At 37.2% G+C, this 26,327-nt stretch overlaps 1 long non-coding RNA gene across 1 annotated transcript in view; it reads left to right on the forward strand.

Annotated features, from left to right (window-relative positions):
* Positions 1-1,173: 1,173 nt before the first annotated feature.
* Positions 1,174-26,327, forward strand: part of LOC308670344 — a 41,577-nt gene continuing 16,423 nt past the window's right edge. The window contains exon 1 of the long non-coding RNA XR_014027001.1: positions 1,174-1,282. This is a non-coding gene — a long non-coding RNA (uncharacterized lncRNA). The remainder of the gene's footprint in view (positions 1,283-26,327) is intronic.

Raw genomic sequence — 26,327 nt, forward strand, 5'->3', positions numbered from 1 at the left:
TAATGGTGTGATGGAAGATTGTTGTCATAACAAATATATATCTGAAAATTATTCTTTTTTATACTTTGTTTACTCTGTTCGCAATAAAAAAATAGAAGTTGCTATTGAATATAAACATAGCCCATTCAATATTTTAAAAATTAAAATATAACAGTATCTTTAAGTAAAATTCAATTAATTTTACATTGTTTGATCAAATTTATAAAGAAAATAATTAAAAGTGGTGCCTAGCAGTTTGCCTTTTCTCAGCCTTTTTATAAAATTGCCCTAATCAGAAATATTCTTTCATGTCATCATTAGACAATAATTTTAACCTTCCTTGACATTTTTATTGTTTGGCTTTGGTTTAAGCAAATCAATACTTTGTTCTGCCTGGAACAAAGAATTGTATAAATAGAATAAGGAAAAACAGATTAGTGATGCAAATTTCAAATAGAAGGAAAAACATAAGTAGCTAGAATATTGTTGCTTTAATCAGCACACCCATAATATTTCAAGTAAATGAAATTTAATGTGTTTTTAAAATTCAGCTTGAAAACCAAGTAACTGTATGGATTATAAAAGGAATATTAAAAAGGGAGGTGGGTAGTAGGATTTTATGAGGGATTGTATATTGGAAGTTTAACTTTTGTGTCAGGTTTTTTAATGTTTATGGTTTTAATATGCTTACGTATTATGTTGTTTCATTATTGATAATGTTTTAATTGTTGATAGGGAGCTGTACATAGTTCAATATAAGATGGGAGGCTATAGAAATGTTTTAAATAAATAAATAATAGTGTCACAGCAAATGTTTTTGACTTTTAATAGGACTGTTTTGGGGGTAGCGGCAGTGAACTTGTAATAGTTTCAGAGGAAATAATAACTTTTAGGAATATGTTAACAGCGAATGTGCTAATATACACATTATCAGATTAGCAATATGTTATTTGACATTGTAATAATAATATAATAAAGGTTCCCCAGATGAGACAATGTGCAATTTTTATTTGTGATTAAAGTTTGATGAACCTTTGATTAAGCTTCCAGAAATTAAAACCCAATTCCAAAGAAATGAGCTCAATATAATTTTTAGATACAAGAAACAAATGTTTATGATCAAGTTTTTAAAGATATTTTAATTTTCCTTTTTTCTTCTTTATGTTAGTAAGAAGATAGTATAATACAAAGGACTATGGCACAGACTGAGCGTGTTACTTTAAACACCAAAATTACTTTCTAGAATTCGGAAAAGTTACCTGCAAAGGAATTTCAGTACTGTGGCCGAAACGATTAAAAATAGGTAAGATGAAAAGTGTTATTTGTTATACTGTGTTCTTGTGTTATTGGTCATTGATAGCCTAAAAAGGAAAATATTTTTATATGTTTTAATAGCAGTCTCTGAAGTTACTACATGATATCAAAATGTAGCATAAAAAGAAGTTTAAAATGTAGTTGTATATTTACATGAATAAATACTATTGAATTCAGAAAGGCTTAAGCAAACAAAGCATATATAAAATTTCCCTGATACTCATATGTGTGCATTGATTTTTGTTATTTATATATAAAGGCTAGGAAGAGGTCTAATAATTTTTATATTAATTATATTTCTACAATTTTGATTATGATGTAAAATTTTGAGGTTTTGAGGCATTGACAATATGACATTTTAGCACTTTACATTTTTAATAGGAAGAGTTATATACCTTATCATTTTTTTTGCAGAAATATCACTATAATATTTTCATTGTATTCAATCTACAGTATATTGGATTTGTGACCTATTTATATATTTAGTTTAATTTATCAAAGGTTCATCATCAGTCAGAACTATCTTATTATTTATTAAAATTTGGAATTATTCTTAGATGGATTTTATAATATCTTGAACATGAATTCATGTCCATGTTCCTAGTTTTCAATTTAAAGTAAAAAGGATGTTAAAGATACAAGGAGGTGATCCTGTTGGGTGTGAAACTCACTGACTAGATTTTTGCTGTACTTTACTTTAAAAAAGGCCAGTATTTTCTGTATTATTATTCCACATTTTTTTCTAAATCTAATGCTTTTTCAAAATATTAAAATATTTGAAAATTATTTCCAAATTTAGCTAAAACAAGTTTGCCACTGTATACAATCAATTTTTTTTCAGGAATACTCTATGTTTTGTATAGACGTCCTCATAATCTTTAAACCTCTAATTATTACCTGTGCAACATGGTGTAGTATTACTGATAAACTGCTCCTGAATTAATCAGCTTTATTCATTGGACAGTTTTAAATGTTGAAGTGCTTTAATTACTTCTTTATTATTATTATTATTATTTTAAAAAATCTGGTACACAGCTAACAAATGAAAAGTCATGTTGACTTATTACTTTATGTAATTTGGAACAACAAATTCATCATTAAGTCCACAAAGAGGAAGTTTTTAAATAAAATTATAGAAAATGTTTGTTGAATTGGATCATTTCAGAATAAACTTTTTCTTGCTCATAGCAAAACAGCATTTTTATAAAACAGAGTGAACATGAATTCATGTCCATGTTCCTAGTTTTCAATTTAAAGTAAAAAGGATGTTAAAGATACAAGGAGGTGATCCTGTTGGGTGTGAAACTCACTGACTAGATTTTTGCTGTACTTTACTTTAAAAAAGGCCAGTATTTTCTGTATTATTATTCCACATTTTTTTCTAAATCTAATGCTTTTTCAAAATATTAAAATATTTGAAAATTATTTCCAAATTTAGCTAAAACAAGTTTGCCACTGTATACAATCAATTTTTTTCCAGGAATACTCTATGTTTTGTATAGACGTCCTCATAATCTTTAAACCTCTAATTATTACCTGTGCAACATGGTGTAGTATTACTGATAAACTGCTCCTGAATTAATCAGCTTTATTCATTGGACAGTTTTAAATGTTGAAGTGCTTTAATTACTTCTTTATTATTATTATTATTATTTTAAAAAATCTGGTACACAGCTAACAAATGAAAAGTCATGTTGACTTATTACTTTATGTAATTTGGAACAACAAATTCATCATTAAGTCCACAAAGAGGAAGTTTTTAAATAAAATTATAGAAAATGTTTGTTGAATTGGATCATTTCAGAATAAACTTTTTCTTGCTCATAGCAAAACAGCATTTTTATAAAACAGAGTGAACATGAATTCATGTCCATGTTCCTAGTTTTCAATTTAAAGTAAAAAGGATGTTAAAGATACAAGGAGGTGATCCTGTTGGGTGTGAAACTCACTGACTAGATTTTTGCTGTACTTTACTTTAAAAAAGGCCAGTATTTTCTGTATTATTATTCCACATTTTTTTCTAAATCTAATGCTTTTTCAAAATATTAAAATATTTGAAAATTATTTCCAAATTTAGCTAAAACAAGTTTGCCACTGTATACAATCAATTTTTTTTCAGGAATACTCTATGTTTTGTATAGACGTCCTCATAATCTTTAAACCTCTAATTATTACCTGTGCAACATGGTGTAGTATTACTGATAAACTGCTCCTGAATTAATCAGCTTTATTCATTGGACAGTTTTAAATGTTGAAGTGCTTTAATTACTTCTTTATTATTATTATTATTATTTTAAAAAATCTGGTACACAGCTAACAAATGAAAAGTCATGTTCACTTATTACTGTATGTAATTTGGAACAACAAATTCATCATTAAGTCCACAAAGAGGAAGTTTTTAAATAAAATTATAGAAAATGTTTGTTGAATTGGATCATTTCAGAATAAATTTTTCTTGCTCATAGCAAAACAGCATTTTTATAAAACAGAGTGAAACATTAAGTACTGTAGGAAGCCACAGTTTAACTTGTGTTTTTGGATTGATAGAAAAGCAGTGTATCAGAGTGCCTAGAATAGAAAACAAGAAACAAATCAGAAGAAAGCTAGATAATGGAAACTTCATTTTATCATTTATAAGGATTGTTAATTTTTTTCAAACAAGACAATAATTTGATCCCAGTAACTTTAATGTCTGTAGCAGTCTACTCAGCTGAAGATGCATTTCAGTCAGTAAAATAAATTGGAGGAAGATATTGATAGATGCATGAGATAGGCCTGTCCAGTTCAGCTGTACAACTATTTTTTTCATTGATGAAACAGAAACTTCTGCTCTTTATGTTTATTACAAAACAAAGATCCCCATAAGCAGGCATATACATCGAATGAAGGCTATTGCTAAGCTTGTAAGCTGCCCTGAGTCTTCGGAGAAGGGCGGGATATAAATGGAATTAAAAAATTTTAAAAAATTTAAAGGTTAGAAATAGCAGTTGTGAGCCAACTTTAATATCGGTGTTAACTTCACTGAATGCTTAGTTTCTATTGTTTAAAACATATTAATGCCATTAAAATAGTAATAAATATGCAGTCTTCTGCCCTTTACAATTTATTTCTCTCTTTCATCAAAGTTGAATTCCTACCTTTTGCCAAGGTAGAGCAGTACTTGCTATTGTTGTGTAAATGTTAAACAGCCTGAGGTGGCAGCTATCTTCTACCTAGTCCTTCCATTCACTCTTAAAATACCCTCTCAGGAGAAAAAAAAATCTTCTTACAGGATTCCATAAAATACGACAGAGGTAGGAAACTAACTTGCTGTAAAAGTGGTTAAATTGTATTTCTTTCTGAAGTAAGAAAAATGCATGCTTTGAAGTTTATATTAGCATCATATTTTAACATGAGATCAAAATTATTGCTCTGGAAAGTAGCAACATTGAATCCAATGACTTGCGGAAGTGCAGAAGAGCATAGGTTCCACAATTAATCCAAATAATTAGATTCCTGGTTAATTAAACTGTACTGCTTGTGTTTATTTTCTTGAAATAAAATTCACTGAATTCTGCAAGCTTATTTCTGATTGAACATGAGTAAGACCACTGATATGATTTTTTTTACCAATCCTAATTTATAACTGTGTTTTCCCCAAATATTCACTTTTTATTTTAAAAACCTTGAGAAATTACATTTAAGTTAGAAAATTATATATTTCTTTGTGTATATGCTCTAACAGTTTTAATCATGTATACCATTCTACTCAAAACTGTTCTTATTCTGTACTTCATTTAGTATGAAAGTATCATTGCACTTTGATAATTTCCTGTATATCCTACCTAGCATGATTGTCCTCTTGTATCCTCTTATGCATACTGTCTTCAGCATATGGATTTGTACTATATAACCTGACTTCTAAAAGTTTACAACATTGTTTATTTACTTTCCACTTTTATAACATTTTTCTAAAAGTACCATGTATTGATTAAAATATTATGACTGACAGCCAATGTGACATAATATTGAAGGTACTGGACTAGCATCAGGGTAGACCCAGGTTCTAATCCAACATCAGTTACTAGATAACTTTGAGCCAATTACTATATCAAAGCCCAACCTACCTCATAGAGTTGCTGCTATGAAAATTAGGAGGACAGAGCAGTATATATATTGCCTTGACTTTCTGAAAGAAAAGAGGACTATTAAATTAATAAGTGCTAATGAGAAACATGTATAGTGGCAGATTATAAGAATGTAAAAAAAAGTCATATAAATGCCCTTCGCCCAGTGCGCTCCCACAGGGAGGGTCTGCTCAGGGTCCCGCCGGTAAGAGACTGCCGGCGGGTGACACCCAGGGATAGGGCCTTCTCGGTGGGGGCGCCTGCCCTCTGGAACCAGCTGCCGGTGGAGTTGAGAACTGCCCCCGACCTCCGATCATTCCGCCGGGGCCTGAAGACCTGGCTCTTCGAGCTCTCGGGCCCAGACTGAGGAGAAATTTTAATTTGGGGTTCTTTTTAATCGACTACAGGGCCAATTTAATATTTTTTAATTCGGTTCTTAAGTTTTGTATTTTGGATTTTAGTTCCCTGTAAACCGCCCTGAGTCCTCAGGGAATAGGGCGGTATATAAATATAACTAAATAAATAAATAAATAAATAAATTGAGGGCCAGTATAGTTCCATTAACTTACCCGAGGGATACATCTTTTATTTAATCAAGCCATTTAATCATGTAAATGGCATCTAACCCAAATTGACAGCTAGAGTTTCCCAGCAATTTCAGTATATTGATGGTACCCAACTTTATATCTCTGCTCCTGATCAATAAAATGATTGCATGCAAGTTCTGTTTTAGTGTATAGAGGCTGGGGGAGTTTGAATAGGAAGAACAGGCTTCAACTTAACCTGAGCAAGACTGACTAGCTCTGCATATTAGGAACCACCAGGAATTTTCCATCTTTATTTCTAGCTAGGGTTACAGTACCAAGCAGATGTATTGCACAGTTTGGAGGTTCTCTGGACTCATGGCTCCTGTTTGAGGAGCAGGTGTTAATCATGGCCAGGAGGGCTTTTGTACAACTTCATATCATTTTACATCTGTTTCTGGAGTGGGAGGCTGGGCTTACAGTTACTGGCACCTTAATTATCTCCCAAAATGCAGAATGCTTTACCTGGGCAGCAGTTACAGAATGCAGTAGGCAGTTAGTTATGTGCATTCCTCAATCAGCACATAATACACTTGTGCTCAAAAAGCTACGTAGGTTGCCAGTATATTTCTGGATTCAGTTTAACATGCTGGTAATTATGGTAAAAGTAAAAGGGATGCGGTGGCTCATTGGGTTAGGACTCTGAGCTTGTTGATCAGATGGTCGGCAGTTTGGCGGGTCGAATCCCGAGTGCCGCGTAACAGAGTGAGTGCCTGTTACTCGTCCCAGCTTCTGCCAACCTAGCAGTTCGAAAGCACGTAAAAATGCAAGTAGAAAAATAGGGACCACTACGGTGGAAAGGTAACAGCGTTCCATGCGCCTTTGGCGTCTAGTCATGCCGGCCACATGACCACGGAGATGTCCTTGGACAAGTGCTGGCTCTTCGGCTTTGAAACGGAGATGAGCACCAGCCCCTAGAGTTGGAAACGACTATCACGCATGTGCGGGGGAACCTTTACCTTTACTAATTATGGTAAGGAATGGTAATTCCTGGCAGAGGGCTGATTGTATCTACCTGTCCCATTAGGTTCAGGAGAGCCATACTACAGGTCCCATCTATCAGTCAGTGTCATTTGGCAAAACCTGGAAAAATAGTCTTTCTCTTGTGGCATCCACTTTTTGGAGCACAATCCCCTGTACATTACTTTAGCCCCAATCCTGCTGACTTTCCACAAGGCTTTTAAGGCAGGGTTGTATCACGAAGCTTGGGGATCCAGATGTGTGACAGAGCTAGTACAACACTTGTACTGATTTATTTGGTAGTTGTTTTGGTTTTCACCTTGCCTGCTTATTATGTATGTGTTATGTAATTACGTATGCAAATTATGTATGTATTAATCTTATGTGCTTTTATATTGTACTTTTAGCTTCTGTTAACTATTTAAAATTATACATTTGAGATGGGCAGCCATAAAAATTGACATATAATTAAGCAAATAAATATCATACAGATATTGTATAATATAGGAAAGATGGAAAAGTAGTAGAGCACCCCGCATTGCAGTAAATAAGGGCTCAAATAATTCTATCCCCTGTAATTAGATGCAACTTGAACCACTGAAAGACATATTCCATATTCTATCCCTTGCACGTAGCTCTGAGAATACCACAGTTAGATAGAATTGTATGTCGAAAGGAGTAGAGTAATACAGAGAAAAACTTGAGCATATACAAAAACATGATGTAAATATCAGCCTAGGTCCGAAAAAGAGGAAGAAAGAAAGAAACTCAAGATTTTCCTGCTTTATTCTTTTCATATAAGAGAGGGGAGAGGACCGTCAGGCTTTCAAAATTCTATTACTGTATTACTACAGTAATAAAACAGAATACCAATAGTCTTTGTGGAATCTGTTTCCTGACCTGGCCAATTTCAAAGGGAGGACAGAAGAGTACATAAATTTGTTATTTCCTGAAAAAGATAATTCCCTAGTAAAGTATACTAAAGGTTTGGCAGCTGTTTCATAACTTCTATAGTGTGGCATATCATAGGACAATATTTATAGGTAACTCCATAATTGAATTATCATTTAGCCTGACATTCAAATCTTATCCCAAAATCAGAACTCAAGTGAAGTTAAAATGCTTCAAATCATGTTGCCGTTTTAAGTGTCTAAATTTGGATAGCAGTAGGCCGACAAGCCCTATAAACAAACAAACAAATTACTATTTTTAGACTAAATAATACTTTTATTTTGTTGCATGACTCATTTCTACCACCACACATCAGGGTCATCTGAAGCAGGAATGTTCACTCTACTGTTTTACAGAAGCTGCATTGCATTTTAAGGGAACTGTACGTTTTGTGCAATTCCATTGGACATTCATGATTAGTTGACAAGATTCATGTGATTGGCCAGCTTGCTTCATTTATTTAAATAAACATATAAATCATTTATTCAAATATTTCCTTTTCTGGAAAAGCTATTGTTCTATTATTGCTGAAAGCCAAATTTTATACATATAAAAAGAGGGTAAAAAAGGAGAATTCTAGGTCTGAGGGATGAAACATCTAATGTTTCTCTAGTGTGTAAAATCATGGTTGTTTATTCAGAAAAGAAAACAGCCCATTCAGTTTGTAAAGGAATATTGAGGGCATATATACCAGCACTAAGGTGCATAAATGATAATATTCTCAAAATCTTTTCTTGAAAATTTTCAGAGGAACAGTTTAAGAAAAAAGAATAAGAATTTGTAAAGTAAAAGAATAATAAATACAGATTATGTTCAGCTAATGACAAAAAATGACATGCTGTTTACAAAGAAATCAATTCAAGCTTATATTGATTTATTATGAGAACAGGAATTTTCCAAGGATAGCAGTCATTTTAAACATTTGTTCTTTAAAAAATCAATAATACTTTTCATGAATTTTCCCTGTGGAATTCTAGCTACAATCTGACAAAGGCCTTTGTCACTGACAGGTTCCTACTCCCACTTTTTTTCTAATTTTTGGACTAATTAAACATGAACATAACTCAGTGTGCTAAAAATTACATTTATCTCTATCCATCTATTATATAAATTTTATTGTAATGAATAAAAAAGAGAAAGTTGAAGTCAGAGATTGTTTGATTAAGAGTTTTTTTCTAAATATTTAACCAGATGTTTGAGTAGATATTCCTTCTTTGCTGAACTTATTTTCTACCTTTCCAGGGTGTGTGGATGTACGTGTTTAAAAAGTCAAAACGGCCACTGCAGTCATGTGATTGAAGCTTTCCCACTTTCTGGCAACACAAAAAAGTGATCGGGCTATAATTGCACAATTGTGGGACCATGTTGATTTTTTTTTTTACTCCCCTGATGACATACTGTATTGTTATCTCTTATACCCTACTTTTGCCTGCTGATCGTTGTAAGCCAATAAGCTACACTTAAGTGGAGCTGTTTTCCTATTATGATATAATTTAATTGAAATATTTGTATTTAATACTAGTCTGTTGCCTTTTCATTTCCATAATAAGTAGATGACTTTGGTGAGGTGCATTGATATCATAATCACTCTACTTAAGTATAGGTATCCTCAGGAAAAAGTGCACTGCTTTTTCTTATATAAACTTTATAACATGTGGAAATATTGTAAAGTCTTGTGCATAAAAGGCTGAAGATAATTCTGTCCTTAAATTTATTTTCACCTGTAGTGAAAATTATGATGGAGTTAGAAATGTGAAAATTTTTAATGCAGCATTCCATGCCTTAGTTACAATTTTGGTTAAATAGAGTTAATCCTACATTATGAGGCATTAATACCAAGTAGTCAAGCTACTGTGTGTTTGTAACACATGGGGGTATTTTTTCCAGCAACATACTGTATAAATATTTCTGAATGGAAATATTAAGCATATTTTATCATTGCAGACATTACGTACTTTTCTGTGAGATGAAAAGATAAGTGAATTAGTAACAAGCTTGCCACAAAGTTCTAGCAGGACTAGAAAGACATGCAATTACAATACATGATTATGTGTAAAATGTTAGTTGTTTAGCCTAAGAATTAGGGTAGTTTATACTTACATCAATAAAATTGGAATAATTAAAGATGCATATCAGACTATGTCTTCAAACCATGCCTTCTCCATGGCTGCACCCTCCCCAGACATCTAGATGGCCTCCACTCTATTAGCATTTCTCCCTGTTGTCCTGGCATTTGGGCAAATGCTACTGCTGATGTGCCTTTTTGTTTTGGGAATTGTTTTAATAATGATAGTATATGTTATATATTATTACTGTGATATTAACCAATGTATGCTGACCAAAATCACTCTTTGAGTTGAAATAAATAAACATTTTTTTTACTTTATTCTGTAACCTCATTGGTTTAAATGGAATAATGCAGATTATGACAATAACTAAACAAAGTAATAGAAATAACAGTGCGATCCCTGACACGTAGATAGTATGACAAGAATATCAGGAAGAACCTCAGAGGCAAGTTCAAGTACTCATTCTAATGGGTTGTTTTGCTCGGTGATCTTGCTGGAGTCTCAGCCAACTCTTTATCCTGGCTTGGGGTGAGAAAATCTATTTTGTTATTTATGGCAAAGTAAAAACTAATGCAACTTACCCTGAGCTGCCTAGAGGAAGATGGAATAATTAAGGAATAATTGTCAGCGTGAATTGTGAACTACTTAGCTTTGATTATAATAATGATACAGCATAAGGTCATTATCTATTTCTTGTAGTGTTGATAAGAATATTTAAAGAAGGCCAGGTGACAAATTGGCTAGTTGACAATGGTTGCTGAAACCATTGGCAGGAAGATTCGGTCAGTATTGCACTGTAAATGGGTGTTCTCTCATTATAAGAAATTGTGATGTTGTTGTTCAGTTGCTTCCAATCTTTGGATTCAAGGGACAACAGTTAATCAGGCTTTTCTTTCAATGTTTATAAATCTATGCTCATGATTTCAATCATAGTGAAGTATCTAACCATAATGACTTCTACTGGCCTTTTTTTGTCTTATCTTCAATTTTTATAATTGTCCAAACTTACGTTTCTGAAGTGAATTTATCCAAGGTATCATGATTGGGGTGCTATTTAGATTCAGTAGCATTTGGAGTTATTCACATACACACGATACAAGTGTAGAGCATAAAGAAGATCAACTTGATGGAAGAAGCAAGAATTGTTGCTTAGATAAAGAGGCTAAAACATCTTTTAAATCACGAGAAATGAGATAATATTTGGAAGCAGCTCAGGTTAATACCCCTTTAATTTAATGGAGTATAAGAAAAGAATGGAAGTAAATCACAAGGAGACTTGGTTATTATTGTCAAAAAGTAGATAATAAAATAAATAAAAGTACTTTTAACCTTTCTAAGGAATTGATTTTTTGATCTGGTCTGTCTAAAAGAGCTTATAATAAGTTTCCATGCAGTTGAGCTAAAAGGAAATCAGTCACAATACTTCTACAGTACTTTCCTTTTTCATTGCAGGTAGTCCTTATTTAGTGACTTCCTCATTTAGCAACCATTTGCAATTACGACAATGGTGAAAAAGTAACTTTGTGACTAATTCTCACATTTGCAATCTTTGCAGGTGTGTAAGGCAAAGGAAAACGAAGTAAGATCATAAGCACAGTCAGATTTTATTTGGTGACTGCTTCACTTAATGACTTGAGTTGCTGATCCAATTGCACAGTTAAAGGTGTAATTGCAATTTTGTAATACTTCTTAGTTTCTTAAGGAAGGTAAAATAATAATGAAAAAGGAGACTCTGTCTCTCTTTGTATTTTTACCCAATTTACCTCTGAGAATATTCCAAAACTGATTGGTTTTTATTTCCTTCCAGATCTTGAATCTTATTGCTCTCTTTTTTAATGCATGGAAACATAAATTTTGGTTAAGGGAAAATCATATAAGGGAAGAATATGGAGTGGTGTAGTTGTTAAGGTATTGGACTGGCATTGAGGGGAAGCAGATTTTGGTTTATCCTAAACCCTGAAAGCTGATTTATTCTCAATCTAACCCACCCATCAGGATTGTTGCTGTGGCAAGAAATGGAGAAAGTAGCATCAGGTTTCCACCTTGAGCTTCTCAATGAGGATATAAACCTAGTAAATGCATGAATATTAAATATTGTTCTACAGAGGTATTCAGAACAATTGAATGGAATGTACCAAATTTTATCAACAAAGTACAGGTCAATATTTATTTATTTATTTATTTATTGTAATGTTCTTAATCTTGAATATTTTTCTTGACAATAAAAAATATTTGTATAGATATCTGTCTATCTATACAAATATATATATATATATATATATATATATATAAATATATAAATATATAATATATATATATATATATATATATATATATATATATATATATATATATATATATATATATATATATATATATATATATATATATATACTGTATGTATATATATATATATATATATATATATATATATATACTGTATATATATATATATGACTGGCAGAGGGGTCTACTAGTGGTACGGTTTTATATATATTTGGTTTATATATATAAAACCTTCCCACTCTTAGACCCCTCTGCCAGTCAGCAGAGCTACATCTTAACCCTCTTCCAGAAAGCTAGAAGAGTGGGGGGGGGTGCATTGCTTCTGGGGCAAGATGTTCCATAGGGTGGGGACAGTAACAGAGCAGTCTCTCTTCCTAGAACATGACAGTCGAAATTCACAACACATCCTACCTACTTGACTGTGTGGGATGGCTCGATGAAATAGGATATTTTATTTATTGTAGGTACATTAACCTTGAATGTTCTGCTTTCTAATAAGAACATCTTTGTTCTTGTGTGAATCTCATAATACTGTGAATAATTATATTAAAATTCATAAAATTTCCGAGAATATAGGCCAGATAATGATTAATACATAATTTATATACTTGTTCTGAATCTGCAGTTCATTTACATTTTGGCTAAATTACCTTTGTTCTACATTTTATTTGCAAAAAGATATTCCTACTTTGTGAACTTTTACTATAGAATCTAGCTTCCCCCCCAAATTGCAGACTTTTGCATAAATGTGCCTAATTACCTGAATTCAGTTTTGATTAGCAGTGTTAATTGATGCAGCTGTGGAAGGGATCTGTTTACCTAAATTACTATGTGCAAACAGCAATATGTCTAAAAGTGAATATACTGAACTGAAAATACTAATTAGCTGAGACACATTGTTATTCAAGTCACATCCCAAGGCCTTTTTAATGAAAGCTTGGATATGTCGGCTTTATGATATGCAGACAAAAATGTCTATATTACATATGATTTCTTAAACATAATTTATGAGAGCAGATGGGATTTGGGTGGGCTTCTTATGAGTTATTTTTAGTATTAACGTGACTACTCTTATACTGATAATGTAGACACTGTGTATGTATGTCCCGTGCATGTTCGTGCATAAAATAGAGAACAGCCCATTGTATGTTTGCTACTCTGCCAAATTAAACAAATTGTTTTTCTACACTTGCAAATCTTGTATCTTGTAAATTTACTACCTTTAGTAATTCTGAAATTATCTTTTTTTGTTTTTTTGTTTTGTGACTTTGAGTCAGTGTGCACGTGTCCCTCCAGGTTTTTTTTCCCAAGATTTCAAATGTGCTTTGCTGTTGTCTCATTTCTAGGCCTGAAAGAGAGGGGCTAGCCCACAGGCCTGCAACCCGCGGCTCCCAGTCCTCTGCCTTGTGCAGTCCAAAAAAAAAGTGGAACTAAAAAAGTTCAACCAATCAATTCAAATATGCAGGGTAGGTGCATATCTCGCCTTGGCTCCACTCTTCAGTCAAACCCTGTTCTGTGCATGCGCGCATGTACGCGCATGTGCACACATTTTTTGTGGCTCCCAGTTTTTCCTTTTGTGAGGGAACCGGTTCCGAGTGGCTCTTTCACTGTTTCAGGTTGCTGGGCTAGCCCAAGGTTACCTAGCTGGCTTCCTGCCTAAACTGGAACTAGAATACCATCTCGGGTTTTCTAGATTGGGGACTTAACCATTACAATAAACTGGTTCTCTATCTGAGAAATACCTTTCCTGTTGATTACATATCAAAGGGAACTCATTGAAGCCATGCAAAAAGTTGCTGAAATGGGGGACAGTCACTTTTAAAATAAATCTTTCTGATGTAAAAATCTATTTAAATTAGATTAACTCAAGTATCTTAATTATGTCATATTGATATCGTAATATATAAATATTACTTTACAAAAGCCAGACATTTGATCCTGAACCTAATTATATTTGGTTGTACTTCATAATGCAGTGCTCAGAGCGGCAGTATTTATAAGCATTTTGTCTTGAATTATATAGTGCTGATATTGTGAAGATATTTGTGGCATTTTGAAAAATATTTCTAGATCTTTCAACAGTATGAAGGATTCAGTGTTGCCTATGAGTAACTCAAGATTACAATAAAAGAAACTGATGAAATCATGTTCTACTAATTCCATGATTTTTTAACCTTAGAAATACCATGGCAAGCGCGAAAGAGAGTTATTTATGAAATCATTTAATTTAGTTTTCTAAACATATTCAAATATTAGTATCATTCACATGTATCAAAGTCATTGATGAGTATTATAAGGGTGTCTAGATTCAACTCTTGCTATCAGTTGGAATACTAAATAGGGAAAGAAGAACTATGTACATTACAGTGAGGACAGTAATTATCAACAGTGATCCTGGCTACACTGGATACCAGTGAGTACTGTTGACTTCATTTAGTTGAACATGTCAAGTCATAGTTTTGCATTATGCTACCCACACATCTTTTTCTCTGCAATACTGCTTTAATAAAGAGAAAATATGGTAAAAATAATTTATTATTATACCATTAGTTTTAATTATAGTTGTCCAAATGAAATATGATTAAAATCCTTCGTTGAAGTTTGGACAAATCAAATTGGGCATATACAGAAAGAAGCTCTCCTTCCACAGATTGCACTTTTGACCCCTGAATTTGCCCAGTACTGGCAAACACCTTTTTCAAAATTTTCAATTTAAGAAGTAATTCCTATCTAGAACTTCAATGTTCTGAACAAATGAAAACATGGTCTAATCCAACAAATATAGTTCTAGGAGAATATACAGTCCTGATCATTGGGTTGGATTTTCGTAACAGGAATGAGTACATTCTTACCAAATATTCTTAGAATTACCAGTCAAATCATGACATTTAGTTGATTATTTTATATTTTAAAGAATATTTTTATTTCTTGAAAAAAGAAAATGAAATATTTTACAATACAATAAAAACAGAATTAATTCAAATAATGCCAAGAAATAATAATAATAATACCAAGAAATAATCAAGGCAGCAAAATCATGCAATTATTTCATTATCAGGTTGCCTGTTAGCATAATGAATAGAACACTGAGATTGACATTTGTCAAGTTCTATTTTATTTCCCATATTATTTTATATCTACATAGGTCAATTGGAATTAGTTGTCCAGACATATAGCATTCATTTTCATAATTTTCTTTAGATGATATATGTTACTTTCTGAATTTTCTTAATTAAAACCTAAGAAATACTTTATTAAATATTTAAATTATATCTAAATGTTAGACATTTTCAGAGAAGAAATAAATCAAACTAATAAATTATGAAAACATTAAAATATAAAATATAAAGCTAGAAATAATGCTCCATGAATTGCATTCATTTTTATATCTTTATTATTGGTTTGCTGTCAGGACTGGATGAAGAAACTAAGCTTTTATCCCAGACTACATAGATGGATTATTATTTATAGGAAGCTGGTTTGGAATTAGATTTTTGGCCCAAAGGTTTTCCTTTGGGGAATGCTTCTGGAGTCAATTTTTTCATAAAGTACTTGGATATCATTAGCACTCAGGAATTGCACTGCTGAGTCAATAATTTTCACACATTTTTGTTAAATCCAATATGGATTACTCTCATCTGCTTAAATTTTGGAAAGTGTTTGAAAATTTAAGCTAGTCAGCTTATTTTTTTCAAAGCTAAGATATGGTAGCAGTGAGTGAATTCTTCCTTTAGTATTGACAATCAACAGTCAAGGAACCAGCAGTCAAGAAATATTCTGTACACTATATATAGTCCTCAATGTGCACCCAAATAGAGCTTATTAGTAGGGTCATAAGTCAAAACTGTCATAAAAGGGGTTGGACTCGTCTTTACAGTATTTTTTTAGCATGCTTATTCAGTGAATCAACCAGTTGTTTTAAGTGAACAAAGATTGGGCTTGCTGTTTGCTTCAGTTCATTAAATGACCTCCGCGATTGTTAAGTGAACTGAAAGACTCAAAAATTTGCAGGGCTGTCTGTTTTGCCTCTGGAAGCAACTGATGTCACTCAGCTATCAGCTGTTCTGGCAAAGCGAGGCAGCCCTCTGCTTCTGAACCACAGTGCCTCCAGGCAGGCGCCCAGACTTAAATAAGAGGGTGTGTGGGGGGGTGAATTTGCAGGGAGTTCCACTGTGGAGCCTCTGGAGGGAACCACTCTCCCCACCAATCAGGTGTTCTACAAGCAGTTTACAATAGTACACACTAATCCTCAAAGCAAAAGCAACAAACACAATACAATAGAATGCAAAGGAACTTTACAGTACTGAATCTGCTTTCTATAGATGCTGGCTAATATTTCTCCAAGCAATTCCAATAACTGCAAGGCAAAGAATACAGTAATGAAAGAAAAAAAAACCCTTTATCTTTGAAAAGAACCTACAAACAAGCACAGTAATTTGTAAAGTACTTACAAGCACAATAGTTTGTAAAATACTTACAAACAAACACAATATAATGAAAAAGAAAATTTAAAAATACTTACAAAGGCAACAGTAATACTCCAGTCCTCAAGACAACAACAACAGCAACAAAAGAAGCAACAAGGATAGCAATGAGATTCATTCCCCTAGTCCTCCCCAGGGCAGCAATGACAAGAAAAGAAAAGTGCACATGCCTCAAAGTCCCTGATCCTTAGGGGAAAAAAACATATGGATCTCAGAAATTGTCTGTCATAACTACGGGTGACTTCCAGCTCCCAAAGGGAAGTCAAAAGAATCAAAATGGCTGCTGCTTCAGGAGTGACTGAATCCAGGACATTTGAATGCAGAGGCCACATTTTGAACACTTGGCATAAGTACGCTTTTGGGTGCATTTGATTTCTGCAAGCAGTCATTAAACAGCTTGTGCTAGCTCAGGGCCTACCTGTAACACTTAGTAAAATAGCAGAAGATGCAATGGAAGAGATATCTAGATGCCAGGATGTGTCTATACCAGGGGTCGGCAACCGGAAAAAGGCAAAGAGCCACTCAGAACCGGTTCCGTCACAAACACAAAAAAGTGGGAGCCGCAAAATGTGCGCGCGCGTGCATGCACGCACGCGCATGCGCAAAACAAGGCAAAACGTGCACCAGCCCTGCCCCCATCCACCTCCAGTATGGATGGCTCTGCCAAAAGAAAAGCAGCCGAAGCAAGCCTCCCATTGAGAAAATGGGGCGGCGGAGGCTTGCAAAACGGCGGATCCAGCCTCTGCCGGCGGCTTGCAAAACGGCGGATCCAGCCTCTGCCGGCAGACACGCTTGCAGAATGGCGGATCGAGCCTCTGCCGGCGGCAGAGGCTTGCAGAGCGCGGATCCAGAGCGCGCTTCCCCCCCTTCCCTCTCGTCGCCGGGGCTGTGCGCGCTTCCCCCCCTTCCCTCTCGTCGCCGGGGCTGTGCGCGCTTCCCCCCCTTCCCTCTCGTCGCCGGGGCTGTGCGCGCTTCCCCACCTTCCCTCTCGTCGCCGGGGCTTGCAAAACGGCGGATCCAGCCTCTGCCGGCGGCTTGCAAAACGGCGGATCCAGCCTCTGCCGGCAGACACGCTTGCAGAACGGCGGATCGAGCCTCTGCCTTCTATTCAGCTCTGGGAAGTGAGGGGGAGGGAGGGGGAGTTTGGGGGGGAGGGGGAGCTCCACGGTGCAAAAATAAAGCCCTGCCGCTCTTTGCGTTGCTTGCCCGACTGGCTGTCACGGGACCACACGGATCGCCTCGCTCCCACCGGCAGCTGATTCCTTCGAGTTTGGTCTCGAGCGATTTTGCATTTTCTCCAGTGCTGAAAGCCACTCGGGGAACTTGAGTTACCGGCTCCCCGATCGCTCCACCCTCATCTTCTCTTTGTTCCCGCTTCCCCTTCAGAAGGTTCCTCTCGCCGTCCGTGACTAAAGTCCCACTCCCACCCCCCGCGGCAGGTTGGATCCCCCCCAACTATCTTGAGTACCTACAGCCCCGCGCTGCCCTCCCCCGGGCCACCGCAGCTGGAGAGGATGGCTCTGAAGTTAGATATTTCGCCCGTAAGTCGCAAAGGGACCCCGGGTGTTCATAATTGATCCATAAAAACCTAATACCGAATAAAAGTAGGATACATCAATAAAAAGATCCAATTTGATTTTCCCCCCCGCCACACACACACACACACACACACACACACACAGGTTGGAGACCCTCCGGCGTGGCTTGGGCACCCAGAGGCTCCCGCTGCCCCCTTTTCTCCACCGGGCGAGAGAGGCAAAACGTGCACCAGCGGATCCAGCCTCTGCCGGCGGCTTGCAAAACGGCGGATCGAGCCTCTGCCGGCAGACACGCTTGGAGAATGGCGGATCGAGCCTCTGCTGGCGGCAGAGGCTCGATCCGCCGTTCTGCAAGCGTGTCTGCCGGCAGAGGCTCGATCCGCCGTTTTGCAAGCCGCCGGCAGAGGCTGGATCCGCCGTTTTGCAAGCCCCGGCGACGAGAGGGAAGGTGGGGAAGCGCGCACAGCCCCGGCGACGAGAGGGAAGGGGGGGAAGCGCGCACAGCCCTGCCGACGAGAGGGAAGGGGGGAAGCGCGCACAGCCCCGGCGACGAGAGGGAAGGTGGGGAAGCGCGCACAGCCCTGGCGACGAGAGGGAAGGTGGGGAAGCGCGCACAGCCTCGGCGACGAGAGGGAAGGGGGGAAGCGCGCACAGCCCCGGCGACGAGAGGGAAGGTGGGGAAGCGCGCACAGCCCCGGCGACGAGAGGGAAGGGGGGAAGCGCGCACAGCCCTGGTGACGAGAGGGAAGGTGGGGAAGCGCGCACAGCCCCGGCGACGAGAGGGAAGGGGGGAAGCGCGCACAGCCCTGGCGACGAGAGGGAAGGGGGGAAGCGCGCACAGCCCCGGCGACGAGAGGGAAGGGGGAAGCGCGCACAGCCCCGGCGACGAGAGGGAAGGGGGGAAGCGCGCACAGCCCCGGCGACGAGAGGGAAGGTGGGGAAGCGCGCACAGCCCTGGCGACGAGAGGGAAGGTGGGGAAGCGCGCACAGCCTCGGCGACGAGAGGGAAGGGGGGAAGCGCGCACAGCCCTGGCGACGAGAGGAGCCAACGGGGGGCGGGTGGGCGAAGCGCGGCTTTCGCTCGGCGGGGCTCTCAGCCCCGGCGACGAGGAGCCAACGGGGGGCGGGCGGGCGCCTTTCGCTCAGCGGGGCTGGCGGGCGCCCTTCGCTTGCCGGGGCTCTCAGCCCCGGCGACGAGGAGCCAACGGGGGGGGCGGGCGGGCGAAGCGCGGCTTTCACTTGGCGGGGCTCTCAGCCCCGGCGACGAGGAGGCAACGGGGGGGCGGGCGGGCGAAGCGCGGCTTTTGCTCGGCGGGGCTCTCAGCCCCGGCGACGAGGAGGCAACGGGGGGCGGGTGGGCGCCTTTCGCTCGGCGGGGCTGGCAGGCGCCTTTCGCTTGCCGGGGCTCTCAGCCCCGGCGACGAGGAGCCAACGGGGGTTGGGCGGGCGAAGCGCGGCTTTCGCTCGGCGGGGCTCTCAGCCTCGGTGACGAGGAGCCAACGGGGGGCGGGCGGGCGAAGTGCGGCTTTCGCTCGGCGGGGCTCTCAGCCCCGGCGACGAGGAGCCAACGGGGGGGGGCGGGCGGGCGAAGCGCGCCTTCTTGCTCGTCGGGGCTGCTAGCCCCGGCGACGAGAGGGAACGGGGGGGGGGAAGAAGCAGATCTACTTACGCTTTACTTCTTCCTCTCTTCCTCCACTCTGCCAGTAAAAAAACAAAGGTTTGTTGGTAGCCCACAAACGGTTTGTGGGCGGTCCCACAAACCAACCAATCAATTTAAACTTTTCAAGTTTTTTTGTGAGAAGTTCAAGAGGGAGGAAGCCTGGGAGCCGCATGGGCCGGCTCAAAGAGCCGCATGCGGCTCCGGAGCCGCGGGTTGCCGACCTGTGGTCTATACCTACACAGATCAGAATTATGTAGTTTTCCCTTGACACCCTAAGGAAGCAAAACTTGAAGAAGCTGTTTAGAAAGAGTTCTGTTGCTTTTAAAGTCTCTTGTTAAATGTTCTCACAATATCATGATTAGCCAAATCATGAAATAAATTTATCATAGAGCAAAGCAATTCAGAAGTTTGAAGCACAAATAATCAGGCCGAAATAATTATATTTTGCACACATGTGGCAAAAATGCCAGCTCCCTTGAAAAGACTTTGCTAGGAAAACTAGAAGAAAAAGGGAAAAAAATGAGGACAACTGGCAGAAATATGGATAGAGTCAATTACAGTGAAAATAAATGCAACATTGGAAATTCTGGACAGCCAGCATGGAAACATATTCTGGAGGATGTCTGTCTATATGGTCATTCACAGCACTGTAATGGCATATAATCAGTCACAACAACTAGGAATAAGAAATTAATTCTTTGCTGTTTTGCTCTCTTTTTGGTTTTTTTTTAAAAAGCCTGCAGCTCAAAACAACTGCTGTATTCTAGCCAGGGCAGCCCCCCAGACCATTATGAAATGTTAGTATATAAAACTGAGATTATCCTGAGTACTTTTGTTTGAACTTAATGAAGTAAACAAGTACAAAGTAATGTACTGGCATTATGGTGGGACAATAATGATGGAAATAAACTCTGCAAGTGAATAGTTACTTAATTGTCTCCAAGCTGGTATCCTCAGGTATATTGATATCACTCCCAGTTAACACAGCCAGTAGGATAAAAGGTACAGCACATCTAAAGGTAGTTTTTTGTTAATGACCACTGACTCAGTAACTCTTCAAAGTTATGCTGGTGTTGAACAAATGGTACCTAAAACCAGTCCTTAAAGTTCTTGCTGCCCAGCACTCTGTAGTGATCTAGGTGCCTGGCAACCAGCTTGTACTTACAATGGTTGCAGCATCCTGTGGTCAAATGGTTGCTATTTGCAACCTTCCCATAAGCAAAGTCAAAGAGGAGGCCAGCAGGGAAGGTTGCAGATTAGTCCTAAAGTCAATCCTGCTGCTTTTTCTCCCAAGGAGCTCAGCTATGAATATGAATCTCCTTCTTAAAAGCATGTGCCTCTTCTGCCCTGCTTAACAATCCATAGTGCACGCCCTCCCGTTCATTGCAACAGTCAACCCCCTACCTGGCTATGCTCATGCAGCTGCCACCTGCATCCCCTTTCACATTCAGCAGCAGGCACTCCCCACCTGACTGTACTTGTGCCAGACCATAACAGCCACCAGCACACCCTTGCCCATGCTTGTGGCACGTTACAACATCACTGTTCCAGCTACACTCAACCTCTACACTGGCCTGCTTGAGAGCGGCCCATGATTTGTGACTTCCTGCTAACTTCCCATTGACTGCTTGTTGGAGTGTGCCAGCAAGTAGCAAGTTGCAGTAACAGGAGGTCCTTGCTTAATGACTCAAATTCCTTGCTTAATGACAGTAACCGGGACTGTCAGGATTGCCGTCGCTAAGTGATGTGGTTATGTGACATCGTGCTTTATGACCACATTGCTTAGCGACAGAAATTCTGATCCCAATTTCCAGCATAAAGCAAATACTATCTATTGTTGGAGAAGATTGGACTAGTGCAATAGGTTTTGACCAAGTAAATCTACACTGAAGTCTTTGGTCACTATTTAAGTTGTGTCTTTAGAAAACAAACCAATTTTTTTTAAAAAGAAACATAAATGTATACAAACATGGTTGTAGCTAATTAATGTAGTAGTGAAGTATGCAACTTCATACAGTAACTGCAAATTCTGCCACTTCCTGATTAATTGGTTTTAGCCTAATCATAGTCAATGAGTGCCAAATCCAATATAATTTGTTCTCTCATCATTTCCTCTTTTCTGTAGGTTTATCTATGAGCTTGGAAGTCTTATGGTACATCTTTTATTATGCTGCTGAAAGATATAATAGTTATTTTATAGCAGCACTTTATCCTGAATTAAGAGACTATAGGGTCGGAAAAAGAAAAAACCTCATGTTGTCTTTTATGTTTCTGTACAATAAAATAATATTAGGTTCTGTGTCCTTGAATTTTATCTTTAGTAATTTAATATCATTTGAGAAAAATAGAAATAGAAATTTAAGGAAAAAGTATATCATTGACTTTATCCAAAATATTTGGAGTCTTGGATGGATACAGAAAGTTTATCAATAAAATATTTTTGATTTCTTAATTGATGAAGAGCCCAGTTAGATTTGGTATTATTTATTTTATTGTTTAAATAAATAGCAATAATTAGGAATCCTTAATTGAGCATGCATGCAAATTTCATTCTGTACATATAATAGTTTCTTTGAATTTTCAGGAATAATAGTTTGGTCTGTAGGTTCACAATCTCATTTCTTTACATAATGTAAAATAATGTGAAAGCAATAGTCCCTGATCTTCTGAAATTTTTATATACAGAAACACAAACATCCACACATGCATGCATGCATGCATACATGTGTACATACACATATCTGTAGATATATTAATGGGGGTTTTATCGGAAAATTCAAATTGATTATACACCCTCCTTGCACAACAACAAAACCATTCAGATGGTATATCTGTCAGTAATAAAGGTAAAGGTAAAGGTTCCACCGCACATGCGTGCTAGTCGTTTCTGACTCTAGGGGCTGGTGCTCATCTCCGTTTCAAAGCCAAAGAGCCAGCGCTTGTCCGAGGACATCTCCGTGGTCATGTGGCCAGCATGACTAGACGACAAAGGCGCACGGAACACTGTTACCTTCCCACCGGAGTGGTCCCTATTTTTCTACTTGCATTTTGATGTGCTTTCAAACTGCTAGGTTGGCAGAAGCTGGGATGAGTAACAGGTGCTCACTCTGTTATGCGGCACTCGGGATTCGACCCGCCAAACTGCCGACCTTCTGATCGACAAGCTCAGCGTCCTAACCCACTGAGCCACTGCGTCAGTAATACTAATGAAGTAATGAAAATAAATGTAAAACTTAAATAGTACTTTAAAAAATAAAGTTGTAATAATTGATATTATGTGGTAATTCAGAATATAGCTTTTTGATAGTTCAATAGATTTGGAGATCGGTGACAAAAGAAATAGGATCACTGGGAAATTTGGCATCTAGATGCACCTTCTCAGATATAAATATACTGTAAATATCTTGGATTATTTAATTTCAAAGATTTCATAGTCTGATTTGCTACATTTTAAAATTTTATATTTTACCATCAGATTGTCCTGAACTGGTACTCTGAAGAAGAAAGCCTATGCAGTTTATTTATTTATGTGCTGCCATTTAGCTTTCTCTTTTTATAAACTGAAGAAATTTCTGTGCTTTTTGTGTATTCACAATCAACTCATGTTTACAACAGTGATGCCACTGAAAAATGTCAAAAGGTGTAATTTAAAAGTAAACATATCCATTTCAAAAGTATTATGATGTTATATAAAATTCATTAATAAGCATTTAAACCATGTTAACTGAGGGTTTTTTCTTAGTCTTAAACAGATACTTGGATATAGTTTCCAAGCAAATGATTATATTTTAAGTGAAATGAAGAAATTAAATATGGGATAATCAAGCTGTGTGGATTGGGAGATATCGTTAATATTCTTCCCTTTTATCACTCCTTTGCTGGTATAAGTTTGTATAGCTTTGTCAGTCCTCTCTCTGAAGTTTTATTTTTAATTGCTTAAAAATAGATAGGTTAGTCAGTCAGACAATCAGTCAATGAATAAACAGATATAAGTAACTGTGATCTCTGCCTAAATCTCCTATATTTTCCCTTGGAATAATAAATTCTGGCAATTCCAGTCTTCTAGCATTTGCTATTTGGATTGTATTTAATTGAGCACTGAAGGCATAGAACAAAAAGTCATGAAAAATATTTAATGAAAGATGTATTAGCTTCATTCTTCTCAAAAACTATGAATGGTTTACTTGAAAAATCTATATTGTGGCATAGATTTGCAAGCATTGATCTTTCAAATGAAATGTTAATACAGCAACAGTAATTGGTGAGTGGCAACTAATTATATTTTCTCTTTTAAGAGAAATTAAATATTAATAAATTTGGTGACACAGAAAATGTCACCAAGTATGGTTCTTAAAAAGTTATTTACCTGATTCAATGGCTGTATCTAAATCATAAAAGACCTGGTAAAATGAAAGATTTATGCAACTGTTTTGTAAGACTTTTTATTAACTGGCTTCAAATATAACTGGGTTTTTTAGTTGGAAAATTGATGCTAACATATATAAACATGCAATTTTGTGAATTAGATATTTTTTCATAGCCCCCCTATAATGATTCTTTTGTTTTTTATTTCAATCCATAAACTATACCGTTAAATAGATTTCTTTATTATTTAATGAACATTTTTGCTAATAATTAAATATGAAAATATTCTTGATGGTAATGCATATCACTGCAGAATCTCCTCATATTATATTCAATCATCATTTTAATTACAGATCAACAATTTATTATCCAGTTGATCAGGTGTTAATATGCTAAGACTAGAAAAGCTAGCCTGGTATATCAAAAGCACTAATTCAGCTGTAATTCAGTTTTAAAATAACTTCCAAAAAGAAACAAAAGACCCCTCCCTCTGCCATGGAATATTTCAAGCACTTCTGGAACAAAGCATAACCCAATGCTGAGAAAAGAAGATAGCCAATTCACCTGTTAGGAAGACTTTCTATAGAAAATGTCAACATGTCCTCCAACATTGTTTGCAGTCCACTTTATTCAGGTACTAACCATTAATACCTGACCTTTTTCTTGCCTCAAAGCACACTATTACACATCGTTAAAAACTTTTCTATCCCTGATGTGTTCCTTTATTTCAGAAGAGCCGGTTCTTCGTGAGTTTATATAATATATTGCATTAGCAAGCAGATCGAATACGAATACTTTTACTTTTGTTAATACAATGTGTATTCTTATTCTCATTTTCACTCTGTACCTTTATTATAACAGAATTCATAACCTATATAGGCAGTGATATTTAAAAAACACCCATAAAGGATTAAGTTCAGCCAAGATATTCAAGTGCTGTAAGATAGCAATTTATCCCTGAAAGCATATGAAATGTAATTGCTACTTTTATAAGATAGTTTTTCTTCAATATTATAGCAAAGGGCAAATGGTTAAATTCATTTTCTATCTTAATCCCATTAATTAGCCCTCTCTAGAGAATGATGCAGTTTGTATTTTAAAAAGATGTTCTTGTTAGTTTATTGTGTATCTTTTTTAAATTAGAAGTTTTATTTTTTGTATTTATTTAAAGGTAATTATTTAAAAGTATATACGGTATGTATTTATTAAACTTATGTGATACCCACTTCTTTGATGATACTTAGTGGTTTACAAAATATGCAATGGAAAGAGTAAACAAAAATAATATGTACAACATTAAATAATTAAAAGGCCTGGATTAGTGTTTATTTCAAAGGCAGGCTAAATAATGTTCCTGAAGTTTATGGATTATTTATTTCCTACCCACAAGAATTTTTTTCCTACTTTTTTTTCTATTTTAAAACAACCATTATTAAAATAAGGCCATAGAAAACTGGAGGCTATTATATATGGAAAGAAAGGTACAGGAAACCTTGCTGTCAGCTAGTGGTTATCTAGATTCAGTCATTTATATTCATTTTCAAAGTAGTATTTCAGTTTGCATAGTCATTCACTTTTTCTTTTCTTTTATTAAAGAAGGAAACAGGGTCCTTATGTAGCTGAATCAACACATAACATAATTTTTTGTAAACTATGATTTAAACGGAGGAAAAAGAATGGCCAGACCTATGTTTCCCTGTCCCTATTAATTTTATTCTTTTTTGCTTGCCCGCTTTTATTCTGTCTCCCTCACAAATAGAGTGTAGGGGGGAAAGGGGAGAGCTATCAGTTTAGGACTGGGGTGTCAAACTCAATTTCATTGAGGGCCGCATCAGCATTGCAGTTGCCCTCAGGGGGCTGGGTGGATATGGCCAGGGTGGGCATGGCCTACTGGGTGGGTGTGGCTAGAGTGCATATGACCTACTGGGTGGGCATGGCCAGCTCTACATCATTCGCATCAAGGGTGCCTATGGGGGCCTGGGCAGGAGTGGGACAGATCTGAGGGTCTCTGGCAGAAGGAGGGTCTCTGGG

Source organism: Vipera berus (genome assembly GCF_964194415.1).
Source record: "Vipera berus genome assembly, chromosome: 6".
Classification (NCBI taxonomy): Eukaryota; Metazoa; Chordata; class Lepidosauria; order Squamata; family Viperidae; genus Vipera; species Vipera berus.